Here is a 14,947-nt window from a genome sequence, read left to right as displayed (position 1 = left end):
TAGATTATGTAGAAAGTGTTTGTCTTTACCCAGAATCTGTGATTTTCATCTAGAACTTTGAATGTCGTTCAGTATCCACCACTCTCTCAGAAATCTGGGAAGACAGTTTTTTGCAGCTTCTCTGAATAATCCTTTCCAGGGTATGACCGCTGATGAAGTTCACCAGACGCTGGATCTAGGGCTAGAGTGTCAAAGCCGTTAGCTCCTGTCAGGGATGAGGGGCATTCCAGAGATCATTCAGAGGAAGCCTGACTCACAGGAAGCAGATGAGCTGACTAGCTGCTTACGGAGCAAATTCCCCCTTGACCTTCAGGAGACTCCCTCTGTGGTGGTCCCCAGCGTCACCTTTGTTCTAAATTCCCTGCTCCTAGGGAATAATGCTATAGCACTTTAGAAGCCTAGCCAGCAAATGCTTAGGCACTTAAGGATCACTTTACCGAAAAAATTCAACAGAAACTAAATTGATACTCTTGTACTGTCAATATTCAAAAGAGGCATTCTGTTTGAGTGAATGATTTTCAGAAAAACAGTGAAACAACCAGAGTTTTTCTCTTGCTGCTGTCCCCTCTCAAGTGTCTGTGCTTCAGCAAGAGTCAGCCTGTTACTCCCCATACCTGCCATGTTGTTTCCTGTTACCCTGCCTTTGAGAAGCAGCTCCCCCCGTCCTTACCTGTGCCCACCTCTCCGGCCCAGAGGAGCCCCACCAATACTAACCTCTCCCAGCCCAGGGCTCCCTTTCCCTCTACGGATAGGCCAGTCCTAGCGGGTTGGTTTATTTGGCATCCATTAATTTGCCAGGAGCAAGGGAGGAGAGTCCGAAAGCACTGCTATAACTTGTTATTTTCCTTACCGTCGCGGTGGGAGGAAGACAGACGCTTCCCACTGGCCACCACCGTGCTGTGCATCAAGTGCCTCAGCCCACAGCTCTTTTTTTTGTTTTTTTCAACGTTTATTTATTTTTGGGACAGAGAGAGACAGAGCATGAACGGGGGAGGGGCAGAGAGAGAGGGAGACACAGAATCGGAAACAGGCTCCAGGCTCCGAGCCATCAGCCCAGAGCCTGACGCGGGGCTCGAACTCACGGAGTGCGAGATCGTGACCTGGCTGAAGTCGGACGCTTAACCGACTGCGCCACCCAGGCGCCCCCCACAGCTCTTTTTAAAAGTTAGCTCCCGGGCTAGATCTGTAGGAAATAAGATGGTGAGATCATAAACGCTATGGAATGAGGATGAAGTTAGCTTACCAGATCCCAGCACGTGAGCCCTGGGAGTCCTGAGGAGGCTGCTTTACAAGTGAGTCGCACCTGTACGGAACCTCGTGTCTGCAGAGGTGGTAACGTGCCAACGATACAGATAGCTTTAAAATGAGTTTAAATGCAAACAGCAAATAAAGTTGGGACATACTCACAGGCACTGGGATTATTTAACGGGTTAGGAAGGAAAATACGAGATATCTGAGGTAGTACATCCTTTAACTTTTAAGGCAGCTATCTTGAAGAGAAGGCTCTAATGAAATACACCCTGGTGTCGCCGTGAAGGACTGTCTAAAAAGCCAGCACAGGGCCCGCAAACAGTGTTTTAGAGAGATTAAGAATCTTTTCCAGGGTAGCCTTCGTCCTGGGCTGATTTAACTGAGAGCTCTCTCTTGCGAAACTGAAGTATCCCCACCATAATGATAAAGTGTCAGTTAGCTATGACCTAATACGTACCAACCATGACTAACCCAGAATGCCAGGTCGCTGTGGTTGCATTTCCCGTGGCGTCAGTGTTCTGGGGTCAGGGTTAACAGGGGTAATTCATTTCTGGGTTCGGGTCTCCACTCTTCACTGATGTCAGCCATGGGTGAGAGGAGACCTGCTCTAGTGCAGGTGCCAGAGAGTCCTGATGATGGCAGTCACAACAGGGGCTGGCGCTGTCAGCTGAGCAGCGGGTGCCAGGCGCTGTGCAAAGTCCTCGACTTGGTTATCTCTTCTAATAAACAATCCTGTGAGGCAGGTGCTATCATCATACCCATTTTTCTGGTAGAAAACTAAGGCTTGGAGAAGTCAACTCATTTCTCCCAAGATGATGCAGCCTGGTAAGTGGGGGGAGGGGGGGGGAGCCAGGATTCAAATCACAGCTCCTAAGCCCAAGCTTTTGATTTGTATCATTTTCAGTTTCCATAAATGACTCTTCTTTGGAGGCATGTTCGTCCTGTGGGGCCACCCAGTTTCATTTGGTCTGCTGTCTTCTGTGGTACATCCCCTAGTGCTGGGCCTTCTCCTGGTACCTTGTTGTGGGTCACCAGATCACAGCCTGATATTGATGGCGCGTATTACCACAGCCTGCCCGCGCGACTCCAGCAACTGTGCTGATACTTATAAGAGAGTATGTCCCAAAAAGGTAATTAACAAAGCAGCTATCCCAACCACTGAAAAAACCAACTTGGCATGGCCCATGATGGAATCTCCTTTCTTTTATTTTTGGAAATGAATAGGAGCTCATTAACGTTGTACCTTCCGGTAAGTTCAGGCCCACTGTCAGGACCCCAAAATCTGTTGTCTTACGATATTGTTGCTGAGTTGGCTACATAGAGTTTCATGAGGGAAAGCTGCTGTGCCACCAACGTGGCACAAAGGCCCTCCACGCGCTGCTCTCGTCTTAAAATTCCTCCCATCTTTACCTTCATTCAGGGCTCTCCGGTCCAGATTTGTGGTTCTGCAAATGAAGCAGGTCGTGCTTGCCCTTTGCATGGAAACTCTTTGTTTTGTCCTCTTCCTGGCCAACCACTACTGTTCCTTTCAGATGAATCCTCCTCCAGGTAGGCTTCCCTGACTGCCCAGGATCAGGTCAGGTGCTCCTGGGTGCTTCCACAGCACCCTCTCCTACCTACCCCTGTGGGTACATACCATACTAGGCTCTAGCTTCCTGCTTCTTGTCCGTCTGCCCTGACTCACGGTGGCACTGGGAGAACCAGGCTCGGTACTGTTGACTTTGGGGTACACACCCCGACACACAAGACGGTGCCTGACTCATGGCAGACACCCAACGAGCGTGTGAATGAGAGAGGTAGAAATGACATACTTGGTAACGGTGGGAACTAATACATGCGGTGTCTAATATTTGCAGATCATAAGGCGTTTTTGTACGTGTTCTGTTACCGAATCCTCACAGCAATTCTAGGAAGATTTCTTGATCCTCACTGTACTGACCTGGAAACATCTGCTAACACAGTTAGTCCTGTGGTCCCCTTATGTGCTGGGGGAATGTGTCCAAGATCCCCAGCAGATGCCTGAAACTACGGATAGGACCAGACCCTATAAATACTGGCTTTTTTCCCATGCATACATAACCTAGGATAAAGTTTAATTTATAAATGAGGCTTAATTTGTAATGTATATAATTAGGTTTAACTTATAATTTATAAATTAGTGTAAGAGATTAACAACCATAACTAATAATAAGATAGAACAGTTATAACATTATACTCTTGTAATAAAAGTTAATATAAATGGGGTCTTTCTCTCACAGTATCTTCTTATACTGCACTCACCCTTCTTGGGATTATGTGAGATGATAAAAACGGATTTGTGGTGAGATGCAGTGAGGTGAATGACACAGGCACTGTGACGTAACCTCAGGCAGTCATTGACCTTGTGACGATAAGTCAGAAGGAAGATCATCAGCTTCCAGACCATGGGTGACCGTGGAAGGCAGACCACAGGTAGCTGAAAGTGAAACCGTGGATAAGGGGCAAAGGGGGACCACTGTAGTGGCAAAGCCAGGGTTTGAGCTTAGGTCTTCTGACCCCAGCTCTTGTGCTCCACTGTACTGTGTGAATATTCCGAGGCTGGTCTGTAACACAGGTGTTAGAATCTGTAACAGAAGCAGCGGCATTTCTGTCCTCACCAGCGAGACCCAGAGGGAGAATCGACAGACTTTTCATTTCTCTGCCTTTCCTCCTTGACATCTTCCTACCTCCCATGTTTCCAGTGGAAGCCTTACGCTGACATGTGATGGATTCTTTCCAAGTTTCAAGGTGCTGACAGTGAATCTTTTGTTTGTATTCAGACCAGACTGGCTATAGCCCTTCTTTCCTTGGGGTTTGAGCTTTTTGGAAAGGTGGAGAGCTTAGGAGTTCAGGTGGAGTCCCTGAGCACGTTGATATGTTAAGATCGCGGTGTGTTGGGGAGAAGTCGGTGTGGTGCTGAGACCGTGAGTGAGAGGATGCAGGTGGGGGGGCCGGTTGGGTTGTCGAGGAAGAGGCCGTAGAGAGGTTGCTGGCTGGCTGGGCTGTGCAATTAAGCAGTTGAACAGGTCTCAGTAGCACACTGGGGTGTCCTCCACAGGCCTGCAGGGGAGCAGAGTGGAAGCAAGCTGGCCGGCAGCATCTTTGGACACACGGTGCTAGGTGTTAGGGGCTTAACCTGGAACGTCTCCACAAGCAGGTACCCCAAGGAGCAGAGCATAATCGGAGGAGGGACAAAAGTGAGATTGGGGGTAGCAGCTCCTGAGCTTTAAAATTCACGATTTAATCTTCAACCCTGCTCCGTTCTGGGTGCTCCCAACACCGTTGCCGAGGGGGAGGAGTTTTTAATTTCATAGAGAAGTTAATTTTTTGCCACCACAGTAGAACATTAGACCCAAGTTCACAAATCTTTCCAGCAGTCCCGTGTCCGTTACGAACTTCTCACTTTATAACTGGTTGTTTGCAGTCGGAGGATATACCAGCATTTATTGTGGTTTTATTGGAGGGCAGGGGAGTCAGGAACACATGGAGATGGGGTTAGAGGTACCTCCTATGGGACATTCAGAGATCAGAGCAACTCGGGGAGAGGAAGCTGGTGTCATTGTTCATTCACTCAGCAGAGATTCCCTGAGCATCCGCCGTGTGCCAGGCACTGGTCGGCACCGGGATGATGATGATGGTGGTGATTAAAAAAACAGGCGTGATCTCTGTCATCATGGAAGCTAAGTACGTGCGTGGGAAAGCAGTCCAGTTGCGGGGGATGAACTCAGGCTTCGTGCTGTGAAGGAAAAGGTGCTCCAGGATGAAAGGGGGACTTCCTTTGAGTGGTTCTCTGAGGAGGTAATTTCTAAGGTGGGAGCCAGAGGTTAAGAAAAGAGTGGGTGGAGGAGTTGGGGGTGAAGCTTCCAAGCACAGAGAACAGCACAGTTAAAAGGCACTGGAGTGGAGATGAGATTGGCCTTTGAGGATCGAGAAGAAGGCAGATGTGGCCCACGATGATGGTGGGAGAGGCGAGCAGGTGCAGCCCCTCCGAGGCCTTCGGTTTGGTGTGGCCGTGCTCTGAAAGGCGGCCATCCTAGAAGTCTCCTGGGGTCTCTCGATCACCCCTGTAAGTGTCCCCAGCCCAGGACATCCCCAGGCTCCTAGAAAAGCCCTCGTCCCCAGGAGACTGCCTGCCACTTCCCTCTTCCTGCTCATGCCCCTTGTGGAGGGGAATAAACAAGAAGGAGATTTTACAGTGAACGCAGATTTGCATGAACTTGAAAGCAGGAGTCCTTTCAGGTGCTAAAAACCACGAGAGACAGGCCCAAGGGACTTTAAAATGTCTCTGAATAGATGGGGTTGCTCTGTCGTGGCTCCCACACGCAGGTCTTGTGAGCTCAAACCGGTGGTGAGTACAGCAGGGCAGTAGGAGTAGAAAAGTACAGTCTTGGGGGCGCCTGGGTGGCGCAGTCGGTTAAGCGTCCGACTTCAGCCAGGTCACGATCTCGCGGTCCGTGAGTTCGAGCCCCGCGTCGGGCTCTGGGCTGATGGCTCAGAGCCTGGAGCCTGCTTCCGGTTCTGTGTCTCCCTCTCTCTGACCCTCCCCCGTTCATGCTCTGTCTCTCTCTCAAGAAGAAACCTTTAAAAAATTAAAAAAAAAAAAAAGAAAAACACAGTCTTGGTTCTGAAAAAGCGAAACCTGCAGCATTGGCTCCCCGAAGTCCTGGGGAAGATCGTTCCCTGAAGTAAGTGCAGCCGCTTTCTCGGGGGCTGTCATCTGGCCCTCTTTCTAGTTTTAAACTTCCACGAGTTAGAGGATCCCAAGCGAGCATCAGGCCGGCTTTAGGCGGGCGCCCGTCTCACGAGCCCCTCTCCCTGCTCCCCTCTCCCTCCGCAGTCCTGCCTCCTCCCCCCCCCCCCCCCCCCCCCCCGCCGTGACACCAGTGGGCAGGCCTGCCGATAAGCAGGTCTCCTTCGCTCTTGTCCTTTGTGCTCTTCAGCTCACCTCTGCCCCTGTTTTAGAAGAATGAACTTTGAACCTGGGGGGGTGGGTGGGGGCTAGAAGGAAGAGAGCCCTGGATAGTGTTGTGTAAACACTTCGGTCTGATCCTTCTAATCTTTTACTACCTGTAGGGACAGGTGGCTGCAGCAAGGCTGCTGGCAGGAAAGCCTGATTTTTTCTAGGCTGTGGGTTACGCAACAGAGCAGATCTTTGAAGCTGCAAAGGGAGGTCAGAGCAGCCTGTCCACAGGCATATTACGCACAAGTTTCCCTTTATAAGACCTAATTTGCCTGAGTATCACTAGGAACTTCTGTGCCAACATTGAGCTGGCTCTCTGGAGTGAGTTGTTACCGCCAGGCTCTAGTTAAAGCAGTCAGTCTTTTTTTTCTTTAAAAAAGGTCTCTACTTTCCAAGGTCTCAAGCAGCTCTCTTCGGCAGCTGTGTTTGGATAACGGGGTGCGTTCCATCCTAGCCTGTAACCTCGCACTCACATCTGCGAATGTTCGCTCTGTCCAGAAGTGGAGGTAGATGGCGATGTAGCAGGTCCGGTGGACCAGGCGGTGCTGAGCTTGCGTCTGGGACGGTGACCAGACCGATGAAAGGAGAAGGAAGAGATATTTTTAGCGCGTCAGGGCCGCTTGGAAACACTGGTTCCCGCCATCCCCCCTCCCCAAGTAATTCCAGCAGGGGGTTCGGTGGGGAGTGCATCTGCTCTAATTTAGTGTATAACGCATTTCACTTCCGTATTATACTTCAGAATATTCATGAGGGCTGGTGAGTTGCTGACTTGACAAAGGAGTAGCTTTGAAACCCACATTATGGGCTCGGTTTTTAGGGTCCCTAGATGCAGCCTGAATGTGTGATGTTATTGCAGAGGGCCTCTAGGGGGGCTCCCGGGCCCCAATGTGGACTGGGAGAACCAGCCACTCCTTTTGCCTCAGAAGTGTGGTTTTCCCTGGAGGTTGGGGCCTGAGGACATAGTCCACTCTATTTCTCTTCTCCCGGGAGTGGATTCAAGCAGGCGTCGCTGTTCTGATGTTGAGAACAACATGACCTCTGCCGTTAGGTTCTTACAAGTTGTGGTGCGCCGATTTAAACCACCGGTGATGTTAAATCAACTGAAAAACTCCAGTGAGGTTATAAATTAAGTACAACTTAAGGGAAGGGATGGAAGGGATCCTGTCTGGGGCGTAGGTGATCCTCTCCAGAATCACTTTCGAGACCGGAGGACTTTTGTATGTGCTGAGAAAAGCGTGAGTTGATTTCCGTACAAGGGAAGGGTTTCTCTTCATAAGCTTCTGCTTAGCTGCTCGGTTTTGATTGAGGTTCCATCTGTCTCTCCTGGCCGTCAAGTGTAGAAGAAACAACAGAGTGTGTGGAGGAAACACGGGTTGGGATTAGGAGGCCGGAGCCTGGGCTCTTCCCTCCAGCCCCCACATGCACCTCGCCCCGCGGGTGCCCGGTGTGGTTCTGCAGGTTACTGGCCTCTCTGTCCCTGCTGGTGTGATGAGGCAGGAGACCACATCTGAATCCCACGCTTGTTAGGTGTGTGACTTTGGCCACTTAAGGTTACCTAATGTCTCTTTGCCTCAGTCTCCTCATCCATAAAATGGGAATTGAAATAGTACCTGCCTCGAGGGGCTGCTGCAAGGATTTGAACGTGCAGTAAGTGAAGCGTGCAGGTGATGGGATCCGTTCCTCTTCCTTCAGGCTCTTCAGGCTCTTTGGCCTCTGAGTGAGAAACAGTAAATGGGCCACAGGTTCACGGGAGAGCCAGTCAGAGCGAGTGACGGACCAGGGAAGCTGAAGGGGCCGTGGGCGCTCGATGCCCTTCCGTTGTGGAGCAGTGCTCAGCTTGGCACCTCCTCACGTGCCCCGTCTCCCTCCCCTGGTGCTTAGACAGCAGTCCTTCCCTCAGCGGAAGAAGTGGCCCTTCTCAGTCCCACGTGAAGCACATGCCCCAGCGTTGCCCTCAGATGACCTACGTGGTGGAGACAAGGGGCCTCGGGTAGGCGTCGCCGCTGACCTGGAGGTGGTGCCCCCCTCACCCCCCACTTGCTGAGGTCCCCCGCAGCGTCCGCCAGTTTTCCTGCACTTTCAAGGGTCGTTGTCGGACTTAGTCATGGCGGCCAAGCTCTTTATTAGCTGGTTCTCCTTGGTGAAAGCCCTTTCACTGAAACTTCCTTCTCAGCCTACACGTTTTAGACTCTCAGCACATTTCTCTGAGGGCTCAGCTGGCTGCCCTTAAAAGAGCCCCCCTGAGGGGTAAGGAGAGCAGTTTTCACGCTCCTCCCCCCAAATCAGCCAATACGTCATGGCTTCCACCATGAAAGGTTTTCAGAGGGAGGAAACCGCTTACGAGGCAAGCTTAGAGAGCTTGTGGCTCCTTTCCAGAATGTACTTAGTGGTTCTGCCCTGCGTGGTGGAGAGCCCCGTTCTCTTATGTTTGGGTGGCTCCATCCACTCTCCACCAAGAATGACGTCCTTCTGCTGCCCTGCCAGGGGCTTGGGGACTTGGTAAGCGGCACTGCAAATCTCGGGGGGGGGGGGGCTAATCAGGTGATCAGTCTGGGGATGGAAAGACAAGAAGGTGGTAGAAAGTTGTGCTGATTGTCTTGCAAGTCACAGATCTGAAATTTTGTCACATCTCATGGGGGTGAGGAGAAGCCAGCCTGAGTAGAGAACGTCTTAAATTGACTTCACAGTGAACTAAAGTATGAGAATGGTAACTGTTCTTTGTCACTCAAAATTACTAGTCCCAAAAGCCTTTAAAAAGGCCAGCCACTTCAGGTGATCAAAATCAACTGTCCTGTTTTTTGCAAACAAACCTGGACGGGGCTGGCCGCCAGTGTGGCTGTGTGCAGCTGCCACCTTGTGGCCAGAACCAGGCAGTGCGTGTGTTACCTGTTGCCGGATCCCCTGTGTGAAATGTGTCAATCTTAAAGCTCTTTTACAAAGATTTTTCTCAGTCACCCTCTCACTACACATTCCATCTCCAGGGCTTAACCATTCTGCTTCTGTCGAATCTGTACAGGACAGTGTCACTACCAGGCTCCAGGGTCACTACCTTCAGCCTCCAGACTGGTCTTGCTCCAACATGTTAATCTGATTGTGTTTTTTCTCTTACTTAAAGCCCTTTAATGGCTCTTCCTTACCCAGGTTCCAGCACATCTCTCAGAATTTCCCCGAGCCCAAGCTCCTTTGCCCCAGGGCTGCATCTTTGCACACGCTCTTCTCTCTTCCTCTTCTGTTTAACACCTACTCATTCTTAAGACTCGTTTCAGGGTTCACCTCCTTCAGGAAGCCCTCTGCACTGTATTAGATATTAGACTTTCATCTTTGTGTCACAGTGTCTGACCTATAACTGTTGCTTGCTAATTATTAGCGAGTAAAGGGAGGGGGAAGACAAGTAAGCAGAGACCCGAAGCGCCAAATGTTCCTCTTGGGTGTGATGGAGCTCAGGGAAGAACGGAGGTGAGCCCAAGGGGCCCTGGAGCAAAGAGCCTCGTGTCCCTGCAGATGGCAGAGAAACAGTCCCCTCGGTGAGCGACGCTTACCTCTCCTGTACTGTTCCCTCTCTCTGTTAGCCCCTCCTGATGCTCACTGATTCATCCTTTTAAGCATGCATCAGTCACATCACTGTCCTGCTCAAAACCCTCCTGTGCAAGAGTTCGGATTCCAGGACCTCACAGCACGAGCTCACCGTACCTGTATTTCATACCATTTCTTACCTGTGCCATACGTGTCATCTGAATCCTAGGACTCGAGGGTCATTTGCTGTGAGTTTACTTACTTACTTGGCCGGCCGTGTGGCAAAAGCACCGTCTAAAATTTCAATTAAGACATCTGTTATCAAGCGTCTGTGGGTGTAAGCCGCTGTGCTGGTCACCGGAACCACCAGAAAAGAAGGTGTCGTTCTGTGCCTGCAAAGAGCTGATAGTCCAGGAGAAGGGAGAAGACGACAAACATGCAGGCAGCGTTAAGGAACGAGATAGCAGAAATGAACATGTCACAAGGCGGTGTGTGATTAATTGCCAAATAAATGGCTCAAGAGTGTGGTGGTGACTACAGAAGATAATGTATGTGGAAGTGCCTCTCGGCTGAAAAATTCCCAGTTCCGGGCAGCACTGCCATCCGCCCCTGTCCCACTCGGACGTGACTCTGGTTCCACTTCACACACCTAGGCACCTGGACGGCCGTGCAAAGTCCTTGTGGGACGAGGCCCTGCTGGCCCCCCACCCTCGAACCCCGTGCTGCAGCCATGCTGAAGAGCAGGTGCCACATACGGTTCCCTCCTCCTCATCTCCCTTCCTTGTCTAACTTCCTCCTTTCACACCCTGCGCTTCCTTCACCACTCAGCCTAGTGGTCGGTCGTCAGACTCAGGCACACTGCGGGCCGACCGGGCGCATCCTCCGCCGAGCCTCCCCGCTCCCTTGCCAGACAGGCCTCCCCTCATGTGCCGGGCGCCCATCCCTCTCCTCCCTCCGAGGGAGGGAGCCTCCTGCGGCAGGCGCCCGTCTCTCTCCTTCGTGCTCCTTGCACTTGACACAGCATCAGACATGGCGTACGTGTCCCCTGAGCGTTCGTCCCTTAACGCATTAGGGGACTCTGTGAACATGAGTTGATTGACACGGTACAGACGTGACCGTCGTGAGTGGGGAGGCCGGAGCCGAGCCCTGGGGGGGTCCAGGTAGGCTCGCTCCGGCAAGGAGGAAACGCTGAACAGAACGAACGTTAAAAGGGCCGAAGAAGGAGAAGGGATCCCAGGTGGAGGAGCTCAGTGCCCGTGAGCGCTGACAGCTCGGCCGTTTCTCACAGTACTCGGGAGCCGGAGGGCCTGCCGAGCAGGTGACGGCAGACAGCTTATTTTAGTTGGAGCAAGGGGTTGTCTAAAGGAAGGAGAGAGAATGCCCTGAAGGTGCTTTGGACGCCTCTGGTGGAAAGGCCTCAAAGGTACGTGGGTATCTTGGAGACAGCGGATGCCATTTATTGTTTTCAACATCCGTGGTGACTTCAAGTGGCGTTGAAAGTGGGAGCTGCCCCGTGGCCCTGTCTTCATCATAAGTCGCGGCATTGACACTCACGCAGAGACCCCCGAGACCATAGGATGCAGGTGCGAAGCCCCTCTGCCTCCATCGCCTCACCTCTCGGGTGAATCTTCCATAAGACAAAGGCTTTCCTTCCGGCGCTGCCCTTGACCTGGCCCTGAGCCGTTGATCCTTTGGGTCCATTCAGCTCTGCCCTGTGCCTCTACTCTCGTGACTGGTAATGACCCGGAAGGTGGCGGCACCCACGCAGCAGGTGGCCTCCAAAGCTGAGTCACCACCCTGGGAACAGTGCCCTGGGGAGGCCAGCTTGGGCGAACTAGGAACTCTCCACCTCGCCCGGGCCCTGTAAGGGCTCCCAGTGCAACAGCGAGAGCAAAGGAAAAATGGGTTCTTGGACGCATCTAGTGTTGTCACCGAGCTGATAAGAAGGTGAAATCAAGCCCACTGAAGAACTGAAAAGGAACTTATCCTAATGGTAGGCTCGCTGGTGTCTTTGGCAAAGCACCAAGAGTTGTTCTCTCACGATTACAGTCCGGTCTATGGTGGTTTCACTTAAACACACCAAAATCACCCATTTGCGGATATCTTTAAAAATGCAACGAAGAGGATTTTGAAATGATGTTTTAAAATTCTGTTTGAGCTTCTGAATTAAGAGAGTTTAAGAAGTAAAATGGAGAGCTATATAAGCTATATCAAATGAGGTATAGGGTGGGGTTTTTTTGTTGTTTTTCACTATTCATAGACGCTCTGATGGATGTTGGTGTTAAAAATTATGATGCCTTTATTTCATTCCCAGGGAGGATAAAAATGTACTGTTGCTTTTAAAAGGAGGTTTAGGGGCACCTGGGTGGCTCAGTTGGTTAAGCTTCCGACTTCGGCTCGGGTCATGATCTCACGGTTTGTGAGTTTGAGCCCCACGTCGGGCTCTGTGCTGACAGCCCAGAGCCTGGAGCCTGCTTTGGATTCTGTCTCTCCCCCGCTCTCTGCCCCTCCCCCACTGCCACTCTGTTTCTCTCTCCAAAAATAAATAAACATTAAAAAAAATAAAAGGAGGTTTAAAAAAAAGTATGATTTGTTTACTACACCAATGAATAGAGATGACCTCAGTCCAAAAAAAAAAAAAAAAGAGAGAGAAGGAAAACAAGCGAACTCTAGTATCTCTCCTTGCCTGGCAGAATAAGCCTTTATCAAGTAGCAAAAGAAGTACAAGCCGGACTGCCTACTCATCATCTCAGCTGATCATGATTTTCCCAAAAACAAAGCAAAAAGCTCTCTACATTTTCACAACTGAACAATAACTCTTAGGAAATACTACCAGCTTGCTCAGTTCCTATAAGGCCATTTAAAAAAAAAAGTCTGGTGACAATCAGTCGGTTGCTTGACTGCAAATTTTGTGCGTGGTTAACTCTGCTGTCCCCACTGTGAGCTTTCAAAATTGGAGAAAGTAGCATTGCATCTATCACCTTTTGAGTATGGGATTTTTTTAAATTAAAAGTTGGTTTTGGTTTTTTGTTTTTGTTTTTGTTTTTGTTTTTTTTTACTTTACCCATCCTGTGCCCAGTTATTCCTATACAGCTGAATGTCTCTGAAGGCAAAAATGAGGTCATTTTCTCGAGCAAGTTGTCCTGAGTTCTAGTATGCACATGGTCTGTGACCTCCCTGGGGCCCAGACAGCTAACACTCATGTTTCCTCCTTTATTCTTCTGTTGACTTTCCATGAATACTGTATGTATAAAAAATGAGCCATACAGACATTACAGAACATTAAAAGGTTTCGTGGTTTTTCTAAGGCAGAAGAATTGAGGTAGATTCTACTAGAAACCAGAACTATGTGCTGATCCCTATATCCTTTGTGATTTCAGATCCATAAAGGCTGAATCTAAATGCATTTGGAGGTTAGAGGTCAGATGATTCTGCCGGAATCCATTCCACTCAAAAGAATGTCTCGACTCTCTGGGTTTGGCATGCGGTTTGGAGAAAGAGAATTTTTTTAAGGAGAGAAGTTTTATTTACTCCTTGACCTATGGGGTATGGGAGGACTCACCTTTTGGATAAAGGTTGCAAAAAAAGCCTCTATCAGGTGAACATACTGAGAGGTTAATAAGCATTCAACACCCAGTGACGTGTGGCCAGCCTTTCAGGAAGCTGTGTTATTGGATCAGTGTGACAGCATGAAGCATCGAAGCCGTTAGAAGTTACTTGGGAAATACTCGGGCCCTGATGAGTTAAAAAGGCAGAGACATCCAGTAAGTGAGTTCCCGCCTGGGCACGGGTGTGTTTATCCTGCCCTTCAGAAGTCAGAGCCAACATTCTTAATGGTTTTGAATGATTCAGAATGTTTCTCTCTCTCTCTCTCTCTCTCTCTCTCTCTCTCTCTCTCTCTCCCCCCGCACACGGGTTATGACTGAAACTCCTTAGGTGAGGTCCACAGCAGAAACCAGCCTTATACTTAATGTCGTGTTTTATAATCATCTTACTTAGAGCAAGAGGAAAACGATCAAATACAGCTTCCTTGTTTCAGGGAGAAGACCAAGGCATGGGGGGGTTGGTCGTCTGGAGGCCACAGAGCTGGAAGGAGAGTCGCCAGTCTGAGCCCGGCCTCATTCCTCTGACCACACAGCCCCTTGTCCAAACCTTGGGGGGAGGCTCCAGCAGGCCTTTGGCCTCCCGGCCAGGAGAGGCCGCTTGCCCTTTGAGGAATGTTTAGAAAACTACTTAGGTCAGAGCAGAGAACTTCATTTTTTACAAAATGAAACAAATCATTTATTTGACCTAAGCAGCTTTTTCAAAATCTCTTTTGTCAGTGTTGTGAATTTATTAGCTTCTGGGCAGAAATAAGAATAACATTTCTATTTCTATCTCCGTGCCAGAGTAAGAGAACTGATCTCTCTCTCTCTCTCTCTGTCTCTCTCTCTCTCTCTCTCTCCTTCCTTCTTTTTTTGGATGAGAATTAACTTATGTCGCACTAGATCTTAATAAAACAAACTTTGAGTCCTTCCCACAGGAGAAAGAATTGAGCAATGTTCTGAGAACATGTTGTACTCTTTTGGGTACCGAGTAAATGTAATATTTAGAAGATGCTCCAGAAGGCTTAAAAGTGCCCCTTGGTAATGGAGTAAAGGGAGGGCAGTGGGGGCACAATGGGATAGAGAAGCTGGACAGACCGGAGGAGGAGGGCTTTGGGAGAGCAGCTGGAGCGCCGTTCTTCTGCCTGGGGGAGGACCTGAGGGTCCTGCAAGCCCCCAGGAAGGAGTCGTTTCCCCATGAGCCAAAGTGGGAGCCGGCGGTCGTGGAGCCCCTCCCCTGTCCTGTCCCCAGCAGGGTCAAAACCACTTCTTCCTCGGACTCCATGCCACCCGCGCCATCCATATGGGGCCAGGAAAGCACGTGGCACAGGTCCCCGCGCTGACCACGCCGACTGTCTCCCAGGGCTTCCCCAGGTGCCTAGAAAGAAGAAGGGGCCTTTACTTGTATAAGGGTCACAGCCTGAACTGAGAGACGAAATAATTTAAGGAAGAAAACGCCAGTCAAAGAGCGGGAATTTGCACCAGATCCCTGTCTGGGAGCCCTCCTGGGGGGCTGCACTGGCCCCGGGTGGCAGTCAGGCAACTGTCATTTATCACTTTGTTACATTAATGGCATGGTTGTCACAAAAGGCATTTTGCCCTAAGGACGTAAAGCAAAATA

The 14,947-nt window shown here is 50.2% G+C and overlaps 1 long non-coding RNA gene across 1 annotated transcript; it reads left to right on the top strand.

Moving 5' to 3' along the window:
* Positions 1-5,807: 5,807 nt before the first annotated feature.
* On the top strand, positions 5,808-14,277 carry LOC124525101 (uncharacterized). The gene is made up of 2 exons (XR_006965382.1): positions 5,808-11,735; positions 13,123-14,277. It is a non-coding gene; the product is annotated as an uncharacterized LOC124525101 (long non-coding RNA).
* The last annotated feature ends 670 nt before the right edge of the window (positions 14,278-14,947 follow it).

This window comes from Lynx rufus, unplaced genomic scaffold (genome assembly GCF_022079265.1).
Source record: "Lynx rufus isolate CCGP_SWC_20201006 ecotype Redwood Valley unplaced genomic scaffold, mLynRuf1.p SCAF_4, whole genome shotgun sequence".
In the NCBI taxonomy this organism is placed as follows: domain Eukaryota; kingdom Metazoa; phylum Chordata; class Mammalia; order Carnivora; family Felidae; genus Lynx; species Lynx rufus.
Note: the sequence above shows the minus strand (reverse complement) of the source record. Positions and strands in the feature narration are given on the sequence as shown.